At 40.7% G+C, this 14531-nt stretch overlaps 1 long non-coding RNA gene across 5 annotated transcripts in view; it reads left to right on the top strand.

Moving 5' to 3' along the window:
• Positions 1-14531, top strand: part of LOC135098860 (uncharacterized) — a 128934-nt gene that overhangs the window by 2285 nt on the left and 112118 nt on the right. For 4 of the 5 annotated variants that reach the window (XR_010267453.1, XR_010267452.1, XR_010267455.1 and 1 more), the window contains exon 3: positions 12858-12911. This is a non-coding gene — a long non-coding RNA (uncharacterized LOC135098860). Of the gene's footprint in view, positions 1-12857; positions 12912-13109; positions 13903-14531 lie in introns of those variants that run through there. The other variant, XR_010267451.1, reaches the window with a different exon arrangement.

Raw genomic sequence — 14531 nt, 5'->3', positions numbered from 1 at the left:
TCTGTGGTTTTGAATGCTGTTATTGGACTATTTATGTAAACTTGCCATGGAAAACTAATTCTATTGGGAAGTGTGTATATTTTAAAAATTTCATCTATATGATGACCTGTGTGATGTGACGTTAGAGAGAGAGAGAGAGAGAGAGAGAGAGAGAGAGAGAGAGAGAGAGAGAGAGAGAGAGAGAGAGAGAGAGAGAGAGACTGACAGCAAATGAGGCTATATTTTAACTTTCCTGACTCTGTGATGATGAAAGTTACATGATTAAGGTTGCAGTTAAGTAAGTTGAGAAGCTGAGCAGATAAATACGAGTACACCACCTGTCTGTCTGTCTCCGTCTTTCAGTCAGTCAGTCCGTTGATGGAGGGCTGGTGGAGAGCAATCTGTGTCTATCCGTCTTTCAATCACTCAGTCAGTCAGTCTGTCTGTTGATGGAGGACTGGTGGAGAGAGCAATCTGTGTCTATCCGTCTTTCAATCAGTCAGTCAGTCAGTCTGTCTGTTGATGGAGGACTGGTGGAGAGAGCAATCTGTGTCTATCCGTCTTTCAATCACTCAGTCAGTCAGTCAGTCTGTTGATGGAGGACTGGTGGAGAGACCAATCTGTGTCTGTCTGTTCGTCTTTCAATCAATCAATCAGTCAGTCAGTCTGTTGATGGAGGACTGGTGGAGAGGCCAGTCTGTGTCGCTCTGTCTACGTGATGCTTCCCTCCGCTGTCTCATTACGTAGATAAAATACATAAAAAAGGGAAATATTGGTTTTATGGACTGGTGAGGTGGTGGTGGCGGCGGCGGCGGCGGCGGCGGCATCAGTAGTATTCAGGTGTCATATCTGTAACGTAATAGGGAATGAAGGCAATACGTATGCGATGGCAGCTTGAAGGTAACAACTGGTGATGAAAGGTGGTGGTTGGTGGTGGTGGCAGGGGCTCTCTCTCTCTCTCTCTCTCTCTCTCTCTCTCTCTCTGCAGACGAGTGGAGTTGTGTTGTTGGGTCAGTTTTTCTAATGTGTGTGAAGTGGTTGGCGTGGGTGGCAGGAGCGTGGAGGGCGTCACGCTGGTAGTGTAGAAAAGAAAGCGAGAGAAAAGTGATGCGGTGCAGGTACTCAACAACTTTGTTGATCAAATTAGAAACTTTCTTGCTCTTTTTTTTTTTTCCGGCGGCAATAACGAGTTATATTCCACGTCTTCTTGCGCTCTTTTCCGATACTTCTTTTCACGGAGTTATTCGTTTTCCTTTCCTTCTCTGGTAATGGCAGTGGGGGAGTCCATAGCAGGCGTCTTGCCCATTATGTTTATGACTCACGTATAACTGAGTGCGTGATGAGCGGGTAACTGTGTGAGGCCTTTATGACTGCAGCGAGAGGTGGTGGTGGTGGTGGTGGTGGTAGTGGTGGTAAAAAGTAGGATCATCATCATCAAAATTCTCTTCATATTACTACTAACAATATTCCTCTTGTTTCATTTCCTTAACTAAATAACCACGCGACATATATTTTCTTTCATACATTTCCTGTTTTTTTTTTTTTTTTTTCTAACCATCATCATTTCAAATCTTTCCGTACCAGCGGCATGCTCGTACATTTATTCGTTTATTTATTTTTCTTCCGCGCGCGGTTCCCCTTCCCTCCCATCACCACTTTTCTGTTCCCACGCTCGCTCCGCCGCTCGTTGTTTCGCCCCCTCTCCTTAATTATGTTATGCGTGAAATTGTAAGCGATTGTTCCGCGTTGATTTACTTTATTCCCCTTTGCTTGTGTTCGCTGCTCTCGCTTCGGGGTTCGGCGCGTTAACAGAACAAACCGAAGCCATATGGTGAAAAAATATAAATGGAAGTTGAATGGAGTGAATAAAAAAGTGTGGGAAAATGAACAACTGGGTCTTTTATGGTGTGTAAGTGCGTTATAGTTGTGTGTGTGTGTGTGTGTGTGTGTGTGTGTGTGTGTGTGTGTGTTTTACCTTGTCTTTTTTTTTTTGTCCATTTTTTCCTTTTAAGTTTGCTAATTTAAGTTTTTTTTTATTCATCTTTTTTTTATTTAAATTATTTTATATATTTCTTTCTTTACACCTTTTTTTTTTTATCTCATCTCATATTTTCACCCCTTTTTTTATTTTATTCTCTCATTTTCTCTATTTATTCTCTCATGTTCATCCCACGCGTTCATTTTTCTTTTGATTTGTTTATTATCGTCTCTCTTCCTCTCTCATTTCCTACCTCCTCTCTCCCCCACTCTTTCTTTCTCTTCCTCTCCCAGCCTCCTTCCCTCTCCCCATTTATTAAGACGACACGACATTTTTTGCCTCTCCTTCAATAGTTCCCTTTAATAAGCAACTTTCCCTGTGTTCCCATGACCCACTTTCCTCAACCCGCCTTCTTCTTTACCCACAAGTCTTCTCGCTTTATTCCCTCAGTCCTCCTGCCAACTCTCTTAAACGGCCACATATATCGGTTCTTAATTAAACACAGTAGCATGCTCCGACTCTCTCTCTCTCTCTCTCTCTCTCTCTCTCTCTCTCTCTCTCTCTCTCTCTCTCTGGTATTGTCTTCTTCCTTCCGATCTTGCTCCCTCCTCCTCCTCCTCCTCCTCTGCCAGTTGGTAATCAAAGAAAACAATAAATTTCGTTATTGTTTACGTAAATGAAAAAAAAAACAAAAAATGCACGGTTAGGTTATCTTGTTACCTTTCACCTCGTTCTTTGCAATGTAGGAGTGAACTCAAATAACCTGTACGTTCTCGCCACACCTTTAATTAGAACAGAACAGGAGGAAACAGGTGCGGCTGGTCACGTCTGGTCGTCATCAAGGTCAGCAAACTTGTGTAAACTTTGTGTTCCCTAGAACTGTGTTTAAAAGTTAGTGGAATTGGATTAAAAAAGATGATGAAAAAGGTAAAAAAAAAAAAATAAAAATTCATCCTTGCACACATTTTGCTAGGTACGTTTTAGGTATAGATATGTCTTAATTTTCTCTGGTGAAGTTTATTCCTTTCCTTTATATAATATTATGGGGGGGGGTGTCTTTTTCTCTTTTTATCTCCAGTAGGGGAAAGGAAGGTACGATGGTCATTCGCTGTATTGTGAGTGGCATCTTATTTATTTATTTATTTTTTTTCATGTTTTCTCTTGGAGGGGAGAGGGAGATGAGAGAAGCACAGGCAGGAAAAGCATTTGTGTACTCTAATATCAGTTTGGTTGTATGATGCGTCGCTGTTCCTTTTTTCACTACAGACTCTATTAAAATACTTCATGGATTTTTTTTTTTTCACCAAGCGTCACTTTTTCTCCAAGTAGTTATGCTGCTAACACGCTATGAAAATGAAGCCCCGTGTTTGCCGCCTCACTGTCCGGCATGGCGGCGTCCCGAGCCGGTGCTGCTGAATGAGTGGGTCGTGGGAGGAAAGAAAAGCAACACACGCCGTTACGAAGTTAAGTAGTTAGAAAGTTAAGACGACGCGCGACAAAATAAGAAAAAAAAAAAAAAGCCCTGCAAAGATGAAGAGAATGCAGACATGATGGGGAAAGCAGCCTGAACGAGACAAACGGAGTCTTTTTATTATCTGTTCTCTCTTTCTTTTGGTTCAACTTTTTTGTTTCAGAATGAAGAGTGAAGTTTCCTCTTATTCTGCGTCTAATTTGACATGCATGTGGAGGCGCTGGTTATCGGAGTGAGTGATATGCTAAAAGTCGCCACTCAACATCAAGTACGAGCCAGTGGACAGGTATGCATGATTCAGACGTAAGGAAAGGCCAAGGTTCTTATGTGTACTAGTGCTGTCCTTCTAAATATAAGTGAATATCCCTGTTCTGCATGTGATGAAGAGCCCCTACAAGAACAAAGCAGCTGAATATTCAAGAAAACGGTGTCTGAGACGTGTATGGATAGTAAATGGAAAATGGATTAAAAAAAATATGTTGAACGCACAAAAAAATCAACAGCAGTAGTAGGAGAAGAAGAACAAGAACAAGAAAAGAATAACAAGATTAAGAAAGTAACAAGAACAACAACGAGGGGAAGAATGAACTGAATAGAAGCAACGTTTTCAAACAGCACATCATAAATAAAGCAGCAATACCGTAAAATGTCGCTGTAACGTAAGCAGTATAAGCACACATCACATTACCAAGGCCAGACGAGGACAGGCAATTTTCGTTCCCCCACACAAAACAGAAAGGAAAGATGAGCAATGACCTCCTTTTACATTTCCCTATTTGAGTTTGTCGTACTGCTGTCATTAAGCGCCGCGTGCTCGGAACCCTCCCCTTTATGTGCCAGTGGTGTAGCGTAAACCACTCCCTCGAAAATTGAACGAACCCACCACTTTTGGATTGTAGTATTGGACGAAGGCAAAGTTTACATGTTAAACATCGTTGTACCTTCAGTGTCCCAATTACAATCACAAACAGACTGACGCAGGCCACACACACAGACACATTCTGCCGCGGACAAACATGATCAGGTGCATTGGATGGTGGACACACACACACACACACACACACACACACACACACACACACACACACACACACACACACACACACACACACACACACGTAATACTACAAACGAAACTGTTCCTCTACCCTGCGCTGCGACCGTGAAGGCTGCGACGAACTGGTGAACTGGGAGAATGGAAGGGAAAGAATGCCACGCATTAAATAAAAAAAAAAAAAAAAAATTTAAATACGATTTAGAATAGAAAATCCTTATACCCTCTTTTTCCCATAACAGAAAAGACCGATTTTCCTTCCCTTGATATCGTGAAAACATGTCAAATTTACACTCTGAGAGACTATACGTAAACTGATACTCGTGTTTGTACGAGAGCTGGCAAGGAGCGAGGCGTGGGTAAGGGGCTGGAGCTTTGGCATGGGGAGTGAAGCAGGTGCAAGGAGGAAGCCTGGCGAGAACAAAGGGATGAAAGGTAAACGTGAGAATCAACTGAGTGCTTAAGAGGTGTGAAGAGAGAGCAGGAGGAGGTGATGGAGGTGGAGGTGGAAAGAGGAAGGTAAGGATTGAAGATATAAATATTCCCCCTTCCTTTACCTTGTTTTTTTTTTTAGTTCCTTTCTTTGTTTCACACCTTTCTTCCTTCCTACATTCATGCAGGTATTCACTGTCGTACCTTTTCTTTACTCTTCTTTTTTTTTCTCTTCCTTCTTTTTCTTCATTCTTTATTTTCCTTTCATCTTTTTGTGTGTATATATATATATATATATATATATATATATATATATATATATATATATATATATATATATATATATATATATATATATATATATATATATATATATATATATATATATATATATTAGTCTTTCTTCTTTCATTAACGCTTTATTTCCTTTCTTCCAATCCTACTTCTTTTTTCTTCTTCCCTTCCCCTCATCCTTTCTGTAACCATCTCTTTCATTTTTACTTTCCTTCTCTTTAATTCATGTCTCTTCATTTTACTCTTCCTTCGTACTTTTTTTTCATTCATTGATTCCTTCTATCCCTACTAGATTTATCCTTTAATCGCACTATATGTCCCTTCTTACTATTCTTCTCCCTTTTCTTCTCAATACCTTTTTTTTTTTTCTTCCCAGGCACCATTTCTCTCCCTCCAGTTCAATCATATGTTCTTTCCTTCTCATTTTCCTCCATTTCTTTCTGCCACCTTTCCTTCTCGTGCACCATTCCTTTCCTTCCTATCTTCCTGCCTTCCTCAGATCCTCTCTCCTTTCCCACACGCAGCAGAGGGATGAGAAATGTCTGCAGGCAAGATTTACAGGATATCTGAGGACCTAGACTTGCGCAGCTGAATGAAATGACAAATTATGTATATGTGCGTGCTTAGCCATTAATTTATGCCGGAGCAGTTACCTTCAAGGGACGTTGTCTTCCGAGCGCTGGTGGCCATGCGGGAGTTTAGCGTCATGATCAATCACAGCCAGACTAGAGACGCGGGAGGTGGAATTGTTACCGGTGAGAAAAGTGTAAGAGGCAGACCAGTAATTGTGAACGACTCTAGGTAGGAAAAAGGGAGTCCGTTGTGTAACTTAATCATTCACTCACTTATGTTAAGACTGTGAGATGTATGAAATGTAAATGCAAGTTCGATCATTTACTACAGTTGAGAAAATTTATTATGAAGGATCCCTGCGAAAAAAAAAAAAATATATAAGTAAATAAATAAAAAGTCAGTAACCTAATCATTCACTCACATGAATAAAGACTTAGAGAGGCATGAAATATAAATATGCACAAGTTCAACAGTTTACCACATCAGAAAGAAACCTTTGAAAACTGTACCATTCACTCAAATAAATTAAGACTTATAGAGGAGAGGTATAAAATATAAATGCAAGCTCAATAATAATAATAAGAGATGTTTTACTTGAGGGCTTCTTAAGATAAATTGGGGGAAGATGGGAGGAGAAGCAGCAGTGTGGCTTGGAGTGGAGAAGGAGAGACACTGGAGGAGGGAAGAAGGGAGGGAGGAAGGAGGCGTGGAGGAGAAAGGTGGAAATTAAAGGCATTTTGAGGGTGGGAAGCGATATGACAACACTGGTCGTAAGAAAAATGAAAACCGAAGAAGGAGGAGGAGGAGAAGGAGGAGGAGAGAAAAATATGAGAGGAAGAAGAAACGTTGACGGTGTTAGAGAAGGAAAAAGAAGAAGAAAAGAAGAAGAGGAGGAGGAGAAGGAGGAGGAAGGAGGAGGAGAAGGAGGAGGAGGAGGAGGAGGAGGAGAAGTAGGAGGAACATAAAAAAAATGAGAGAGAGAGAGAGAGAGAGAGAGAGAGAGAGAGAGAGAGAGAGAGAGAGAGAGAGAGAGAGAGAGAGAGAGAGAGAGAGAAACAGCAGCAGCAGGAGTTGAAGGAAACAAAGAAAAGACGGAGAAGAGGAGGAGGAGGAGGAGGACGACAACGACGAAGAGAAAGAAGCAGACGAAGAAGATAAAGATAGAAGCAGAAGAGGCAAGACAACAGCGGGAGGTGAAAGAGACATCCATGTTACTGTTTAATCCGATTTTATGAACCTACCGTAAAATCAAATACACTCTCTGGACGTTTCCTCCTTTGCTTCCCGGGGCAATTTGGAGGCTGTCGCAGGGAAGGCTGTTGTGGGTGTGTTGCCGGGCCGGGACAGCTGGGTGGCGGTGAAGTGTCCGGCGCACGTGGGGATGCTACTCTATTGCTTGTTGGTGCCAGATCAGTTTTGTACTCCTGTTTGAAGAGGATCATCCCATTTGACGTGGAATTGCTGGAAAGAGAAGAAAGAGGAGGAGGAGAAGGAGGAGGGAGACTAAGAAAAAAGAAAAGGAAGAATGCAAGATACTAGAGAAACAAAATTTTAATATATTAGGGGCAGACAAATTCACATGTTGTTTATAGAAGAACACGTGGAGGAGTGAGAGAAAGAGAGGCTAGAAAGGGGAAGAGAAAGAACACAATATACTAGAGAACTAGAAAAGAAATTAATGTAAATAATAATAATAATAATATATATATATATATATATATATATATATATATATATATATATATATATATATATATATATATATATATATATATATATATATATATATATATATATATATACGTATATATATATATATATATATATATATATATATATATATATATATATATATATATATATATATATATATATATATATATAAAAGAGATCAAGAAAGTTCCCAACGTTGTCAATAGCAGTAATCGAAGAGAACAGTACCAACAGTTACAAAATGACCATGAGAACACTAGAAAAAAAAAGGTTCGAAAAAAAAGGAAAGAACAGAACGTGCGCGTATGAAAACAAACGAAGAACAAGTGGCTGGCATGACGCAAATGGCTAGTCACGGAATAACGAAACAATAACATCACACCTAGCATTCTCGTGGAGCTCGTTACGGCAACACGCAGATCAAAACGCAGGTAGGAATAATGAACTTACGTCAACCGGAACAGGAGACAGAAAAAAGGAGGTTGTAAAAATATTAACATAACTCTTTCTATAAAATTATGAAATATGAACATCCTAAAGCAACGCCAGCGAAGTGAAAAGCCTTGTTCCCCAAAAAGTGACGCAAAATAGTTTCCGCCGTCATTAGTACACCTGCACCTCGCCGCACGTGTCGCCCGCCAGGAAGGTGAAAGGTGACACGCTCAGGGTGACACGCGCGGGAGTTTTTACGTAAGTAGATACTATTCACCATCCAAGAGAGAGAGAGAGAGAGAGAGAGAGAGAGAGAGAGAGAGAGAGAGAGAGAGAGAGAGAGAAGCGAACAGGGACAGAAAGATTAACAGACAGATAAACAGTAGAGACAAGATAAGTATGTGAGATACCTTGAAATCTATGGAATACTACGTCTTCCTATATATATAACATTAGCTTGATTACTGAGAAGACAGTGACTAAATATAAGTCAAAGTAGTAGCATGAGTGACAGAATCTATATGCGTCGTGAACTCTGTCATTACTCCATTGTTCTTTTTTTTTTTTATGCTACAATTGTATAACTTTCCACATGACATACACTATTCATCTGACATTTTACAGCAACCACGGAACGGAATATTACGGTATACTTTCCCAGTCCTCGTTCTCGGCACTGACACCTTGATAACACAATGAAGTATATTATTAGCTAAAGCCAAAGTGGTGTTTTTTCTTGTGTCAACGCCTTATCTTCATCCCACTAGTTATGTCTCTGGTGAAGAATGCAAAGGAGAAAATCGAAAGGATACTGATTCTCTTGTACTCAACAATACCGAACAAAAATATATAAAAATCGCTATTTTTTTTTCTCACATAATTACCTGCACCCTAGTAATTGACGTGTGACATATAGCCTGGCTTTTATATGGACCAGTCTTTTTTTATCTATTTTTCTGTTCCTCTTAGTATTTACGGATGGATGTCTGCCTGCATCAAGCCGTCATCTGATAATTAAATCATTCTCCCCGAAACTTCTTCACGCTGCTTCCCAAACTTGGACGGAGCGATATTAAAAGTTTCATCGCATTATCCCGCTTAGGTTGATTCCGTTATTAAGCGATACCGCAGCTTGTGCTCTTCAAGTCCAGTCCTGCTCGTAATTTCTCGCGTGATATATTTTGCCGCGACAACGAGTGTCCTACAGCGTGCCTTCAGGATAGCGGAGAAGTTTGCGTCCTTGTGTATTTCAGCAGATCACATTCACATTTTTCTGTATTAACTTTCACGTCTTCTGTATTAACTTTCACCGCTACAAGACACGTCATTCTTTAAGTAACCACTCCAGGATGTATCTTTTGTTCTGCAGCAACGTCTAAATACTTTACTGGCTAAATATTGGAAAGGCTATTCTTTTATTTATTTTTTTCACGTAGATGTTTGAAATTATTTTACGCAGTGCTTTTGTGCACTGAATTGTTGTATACCGCAGTAAATGTTCAAATTATTAAGTGCTGAAATTAAGCTGGTGTTGTTATTGTGTACGTGTATTCAGTGTGAGTTTTGATAAAATATGTATGGTTAGAATTATTCATGTTGCTGGAATACAGAATTGAGTTTATAGCAGGAATGTGGAATTATAGATATGGGTAGAATTACATGAGTGGATGAAATATACACAAAGGTGGAATTCACTCAGTTTTTTTCTGATATGCTAAGCAACGTAAAGTAATTTTGTTTTGTTTTTTCCACCGATTCATACAACCAAGATTACAATTATGGAAGTACTGACTGGCATAGTCCGTCACGATAAAAAGAAAAAAAAGAGTTCCCTGATAGATGGAAAGAAAACAGACAAAGAAAATTAAAAGAAAAAAGAGAAAAAAAAAGTAGAATTAAGAAAAGGACGAGGAGAAAGACAAGAGGGAATAGAAATAGAAACTTAATACTGAACTATATGTAGTATTCAATTGACCTTTACTGATGTACAAAAGAGAAGGAGAAGAGCAGGGAGTAAAAATAGGAGCTTAATAATAGTGTATATGTTGTAGTACTGAACTGATCTTTACTCTTACTCAGCCTGCACTGTCCCCCCCCACCCACCACCCCTTACCCCTTCAATGTGCATGGCCGACACTGACTGCAGCATAAGAAGTGTGGTAATCTCAGCTCACATGTCACCTTGTCCACTGGTGGCACTCGTGGAATGTTTAATGGTTTGCTTGGACATTTCGACAGAACTTCCCCAGGTTACGTTTTCTTTGCTGCCCGGTGCGGGAAATAGATGTTTGTGGTGAGCAGGTGTTGATTTACAAGATTCGTTCTTCGTTGATACTGTCCTCCTCCTTCTTCTTCTGTTTCTCCTCCTCCTTTTTTCCTTTTTGTTCTCCTCCTACTTTTCTTTTCTATTTGTTTTCTTTCTTTTCTGCTTCTTTACAATTTTGTTTTTGTTTTTGTTTTCTTTTTCCTCCTTTGTATTTTCCTCTTATTTCTACTCCCTCTTTTCTTCCTTCTCCTCGTCCTTCACTTCTTTTTCTATTTTTCTTTATTTCCTTTCTTGTCTTATTTTTCCTTCCTCTTTCTTCTTCTTTCTCATCTTCCTCCTCTGATTCCTGACAAGAAGCACATTGTATACCAGACGTCTCGAGATTCATGCATGACCCTGAGTTTTGTCAATAAATCGAAGAAGAAATATACTTCAGAATCTTATGAAATGTCTTCCCGCTTCACCAAATCCAAGAACAGAAACAACAATTTGCTCGATCCTGCGAAGCTCGATAAAAGAAAGTGTAAGAATTAGATTTTTTTTTTTTTTTGGGGGGGGCATGATGAAGTTGTGTATATATAAATTTTTTATAAGAATATGGATGTGTTGAAAATATCGATAGTTGTCATTTATTGTAGAATGCGAAGTAGATGAGTGAATGAAATAAGTACCTATGTGTAGATAGAGAAGTCACTTGAATAGACAAATAGTTAAGTCACATGAACTAATCACACAATCCTGAATAAAAAATAAAATTGTGTAAACGAGTAGATAACTCATAATAGATAAATAAATAGAATAGATATAGAAGTCAGATAATTAGAAGGATACCTAAATAAAAACAAGCACAAATTAACGAAACAAAACAAAACAAAACAAGAAACAGTAAAAACCCTTCAAATTCCAATAGGCGAAGGGCGAACACATGCACCACAGCTACACTCAGGCAATGACACCAATGACGCTTCACTAATCAAGATGCCAACACTCAAGGAGAACCAGTGGCCGTGACATTACCGACTCCTGACTGGCGGCCCGCAACACGTGACACCTGACGGCCCTGCAGTGAGGGGCGGGGTGGGGAGAGTGGAAAGGCCTGGCGTGTGAGAGGGTGGAATCAATCTCTCTCTCTCTCTCTCTCTCTCTCTCTCTCTCTCTCTCTCTCTCTCTCTCTCTCTCTCTCTCTCTCTCTCTCTCTCTCTCTCTCCCTCGTACTTTTGTTGCCCCGCGCTCAACTTCGGTGCACCGCCACACAGACGCGGCCGAATTACAGAAGCGACGTAAAATCCAATTCGAAATGAGACTTGTCCAGTTGCTACCATGGTACTGTCTTCTTCTGGGACTCGCTATCTGTATGAGGTGCCCCGTCACACAAGTAAGCGGCTTTATTGGGGCAGGAGGACACGGAGGATAAAGAAGAAGAGGAGGAGGCCAGAGGGTACAAAGGAAAGAGAGAAAGAGAGGGAGAGGGCAACAGTAGCAAGAGAGAGAGAGAAAAAAAAAAGCACGTATATGTTATGTAATCCTCGTAAAGTGTTTTCATTATTCTTTTGGAGAGGAGAGAGATAAAATTGAACGTGTGAGGGGAAGGTTTAGAGAGTGGAGGAGGGAAGTGAAGGCAAGGGCCGTGGATGGAGCATAACGAGCGAGGCAAGGACGAAAGTACACTGAAAAGGGAACGTTGAGTCGACAGTGAAAAGTTTATTACGTGCTTTCTGTCTGTATAAAACGCTTGTAAAAATGGACTCTATACCCACCCACACACACACACACACACACACACACACACACACACACACACACACACACACACACACACACACACACACACACACACACACACACACACACACACACACAGAGAGAGAGGTGGGGGGGAGGAGGTGGTAGTATATATACAATAGGTACGTTTTTATTCTTCATTTTTCCTTTTTTAAATTTTATGTTTCCTTCCCAGACGCCAAAATGTGAGACGTACCTGCATGACAGTCACTTTAATATTTCCTTCCTGCGAGCTTCATGTCAATTTAGGAAAAAGTGTCTTAAACGCCACGGCTTTTCCTGCATGAGTGCTTGTAATTTCAACGTTTACGGGGCTAAATGAAAACATGCTTGCACACGCACACGCACGCACACACACACACACACACACACACACACACACACACACACACACACACACACACACACACTGAATTCTAGACGAGGTGCAGGAAATACTTTCTCTCTTTCAATGTTATTTTTTCGCTTCAGAGTGACGTGACGTGTACATAAAACCAACACGTTATCAGGAAAGGAAAAGTTATCTCCTTTTTCCTCCTCCTTTCCAGTCCCTTCTTTCCTACTGCTTTCGTTACCCACTTCTTTTTTTTATTTCTTTTAATCCTTTTTCTGATTTTTTTTTTTGTGTGTGTAATCATTATATTATTCTTTTTTTTCTTTTATATCGTCATCAGATTCACAAATATTAGGTTTAGATATATTCATTTCATCATTTTTTCACTCCTTTCATCAACCATTTTTTTTTTATTCTTTTAATCCTATACCTGACATTCATTTTCTTATATAATCATTATATTTCTCCTCTTTATCTCGTCTCCTCATCGGATTCAAAGTCTCGAGTCTAGATGCATTAATTTCATCATTTTTCTCCTCCCCTCCTCAGACCTCGTCGAGAAGACACACACCTGGGCGTCTCCAGGATCCTTCTGACACACAGGTAAGCCCACGTGTCCATTACAAGTCGCTCAGGTAGAAATGAGGTAAGGATCAAGGCTTACCTAAGATCTGCTCCCTGTCCCTCCCCCCTTCTCTCTTTTTGTATTATTCTTTGTATTAATTATCTCTTTGGCGTCGTCTGTGTCCTCTTAGTGTGTGTCTGTTCTCCTCATCCTCCTTTTTTTTTCCCCTCCTCAAGAGATAGTATGCAGCCATCCTTGAGGGCTGAGGAAGGGGAAGGAGTGAAAGGAAGTGAAGAAGAGGCACAAGAAGAGTAGGAAGCTTGTGCAGGGCGGAGAGGAGCAGGCAGTGTGCAGGCTGGAGGAGCAGAGGCTTGTTAGATGAGATTACTGGGCGGAATGGGCGGCACGAGGGAGGTGCGTAATTACACCAACCAATAACTGCAAACGTAAACTTTCGGGTCGTAGCACCAGAATTACCGCCAATAATTATCTGGCAGCAGGCGATTCCCACACCCTGGCCACCGCTTTGCCGCCGCCCGTGACTCTGACTCCCGGCCGGCAATGCAGCTCGGGTTGTTCCTCCGTCAGTAGAAGCAACTATAAAGGAGGTTTAGTGGAGGAAAGCTTGTATTGTTGTCAGTGTGGCGGGTTTAGGTTATCACGTGCAGTTGTATGTATCGAGAACACCTGAACATCATTACCTGTAGTTGTTTATATCGAGAACACCTGATTCGCTTCTCGTGATAAGTTATGATGGTCTTAATCAGTGAATCGTTTTGTCTCTAACATCATGCACCGCTGCTGTCATTTACCGTGTTCTGCTTTTGCTGCTTTTTTTCCTCCTCTTCTTACTCTTTATTTTCCTCCTTCTCTTCTTTCTTATTTTTTATTCTTCTTCTTCTCTTTGTTCTTGTTCTTGTCCTCTTTCTCGCTCTTTCACTTCTCTCTCTCTCCCTCCCCTTCTCTTCCTCCTCCTCCTCCTTCTCCTACTCCTCCTCCTCCCTCAACACAGACACACTTCCCCCCTCTTCCACTTCCATTTCCATACTACAATTGCGCTACAAACAGCAACATAACAGCAACAACAAAGACAACAAAATGAGGGCAACAGTTCACTCCACAGACTGCCTTTACTATGCGTCTCTTGACACGGACAGAGTAACATCAGTGAAAGATCAGAAGTGAGGGGCAACTGACACTGCCTCTGTGAAACGCACCAGTGGAAACAAACTCACTCCAACCTCGTCTTTTGCGTCTTCCTCCCCCACCGACGCCTTGAAGATTAATTAGAGCGTGTCCAAGGAAGGAAGGGGGATTTTGCAGGTTGGTTTGCTGTATTACTCTGGCCAGTGGATATCGGGTGGACGAGAGGGACGCTTACTGGGGTCTGCTGGGTAGTCTTCATGTGTGATATGGCTGGAAACTGTACTCGGGAAGGTGGCTATACATAAATTCAGTTGCTTCTTAGATATATTGAGTTAATTCTTAGAGATCATTAAGTAGGGATGCTTGAAAGGTTTAGATTTTGAACGGTATCGCTTTGGTGGTTTTGAGAAGAAAATCAGAGTTCATTTTTGGGAATTACGGTATGAGTGATGTGTGTGTGTGTGTGTGTGTGTGTGTGTGTGTGTGTGTTAAAGTTTCATGTTTACTGTACA

The sequence above is a fragment of the Scylla paramamosain genome, unplaced genomic scaffold (genome assembly GCF_035594125.1).
Source record: "Scylla paramamosain isolate STU-SP2022 unplaced genomic scaffold, ASM3559412v1 Contig88, whole genome shotgun sequence".
NCBI lineage: Eukaryota > Metazoa > Arthropoda > Malacostraca > Decapoda > Portunidae > Scylla > Scylla paramamosain.
This window is presented reverse-complemented; position numbering and strand designations above follow the sequence as displayed.